Genomic DNA, 1,909 nt, shown 5'->3' with positions numbered 1-1,909 from the left:
ATGACATGTCCTGTCATCATTCTGTTATGTCACCTACCTCAGTGTGCTGCACCAAGACATGTCCTGTCATCATTCTGTTATGTCACCCACCTCAGTGAGCAACAATATTACTGTTCATTCCTGGAATGTATTGATCCAGGAGCAGCATTATGGATCAATAATCACTGTATTCATCTGAATGGATAATTTGTGTGTGTTTGCCCACCACACCACAAATAGGGTTAAGAAGTGAACATGGTCATAAAACAAAACTTAGCAATAACCATTTGGTCATGAGTAAGTCATTTCTTCTTTTCCTCACGTACAGCAGCGGTTTTCTAAGAAATGTTATTGTCTAAAATCTGGGAAATTTGCTCATGTAATTAATGCGTGAAGGTCTTTACAAAAAACAAGCTAATAAAATTGTCAACAAAAAACTAAGTTATGTGGCCATGAGCAATCCAGAGATGGCGCTTAGATAGCCTAAATGGAAGCTTTGTTCTCATCTTAAATACCACATAAAATCGATTTTCCAAGTAGCCCACACCGAGCATGACCAAACAACCCAATCAGATACAGTACATTGTGTATACTTGTGTAGTAGAGTTAAAATGGTTATTCCAGCAAACTTCAAATTATTAGAATAGTACACAACGCAGAACAGAACAATCAGGTTGAGGGTCAATGGCCAAAGCCTGCAAACAGGAATATTCCAAGTTCAGACAGAAGGGGGGAGTCGATCGCTATGATCGCCAGGAACTTTACTTTTGGTTTCTAATTTTAATTGTTGCGCTACTGGTGATGCCTGTTGATGTTAGGTAGGCAGCTACAGTAGCTGAATGATGTTAATATCTTCAGGTTTTGTTTCATTAAATTTATTTTATTTTATCTGGGTGCTTACGTCACCTACTAACACCCTGGTACTACCCATAGCTCCCGCTCTCCTCAGTCTGAGAAAACACTGAGAGAGAAAGGTACGGGTTGCAGATTACTCCTTTGTAGAAGTCCGTAACGTGAAATAAATAAAACGTCCCAAGGTTAATGCTGTAGATATTGTTATAAGGGGATGTGAGACTATCGAAATACGTAACTTTCAGAGTTTTATTGTTGTTATTATAGTTACAGAGTGCTAAAAGTGTTGCTAGCTAGCATGCCTTTCTTTCTGTGATGCAGACGGATAGCTGAGCTGCCAACTAGTGATGGTGTTGCATTATGGGGGATGTAGTTTTTGCCCTCTAAGGCGATTTTACGTTGTAACTTGTTTGTGTTGCAGTGGTTTTGTACATGAGTTGTTGTATTTTGCTACTATCAACACTGAAAGCACCTAGCAATGTATTGGGGATGTGAGACAGGATATGTGTTTTACCTTTCTTCATGCTCCTGTTTAGAACAACTTGTCAGGTGGTGCATTGGAGACTGATGTGTTCCTGTCCTGTCTTTTCACAATACTATTGCAGGTATGGTTCTATTGTCTAAGAATTAAGATTATACATTCTTTGTATTAAGGACTGGTTATTATTTTATACTATACATTATGGCTTTATGTATGAGTGTGATTGTGAGAGTCTGAGAAAACACTGAGAGAGAAAGAACGACTTGTCAGGTGGTGCATTGGAGACTGATGTGTTCCTGTCCTGTCTTTTCACAATACTATTGCAGATCAACATAAAAGCCTAAAAGACAGCTGTGGTGCCGCTCTTCATTTCTTGGTTCTCCTGTGGTGCATAAGAGACCCGCTACACTTGAAGGACAGCAATGGATGGGGGGAAACTGGAAAGAAAACCACAAGTGTTCCTTACTGACCTACTAGAGATGTAATCACAAGAAAATTAATTCTGTCAACTTCTTTTCATCATCAACTTGATTGTTTGGATGTCTTGCAGTTTAAACCGGCTTGATGTGCGTATTTAACAGAGCCGGTCCTGACCTC

The 1,909-nt window shown here is 39.4% G+C and overlaps 1 long non-coding RNA gene across 1 annotated transcript; it reads left to right on the top strand.

Moving 5' to 3' along the window:
* Window positions 1-1,307: 1,307 nt before the first annotated feature.
* Window positions 1,308-1,662, top strand: LOC123739384 (uncharacterized). Its single transcript, XR_006767713.1, has 2 exons — window positions 1,308-1,380; window positions 1,583-1,662. It is a non-coding gene; the product is annotated as an uncharacterized lncRNA (long non-coding RNA).
* The last annotated feature ends 247 nt before the right edge of the window (window positions 1,663-1,909 follow it).

The sequence above is a fragment of the Salmo salar genome, unplaced genomic scaffold (assembly GCF_905237065.1).
Source record: "Salmo salar unplaced genomic scaffold, Ssal_v3.1, whole genome shotgun sequence".
Taxonomy (NCBI): domain Eukaryota; kingdom Metazoa; phylum Chordata; class Actinopteri; order Salmoniformes; family Salmonidae; genus Salmo; species Salmo salar.
This window is presented reverse-complemented; position numbering and strand designations above follow the sequence as displayed.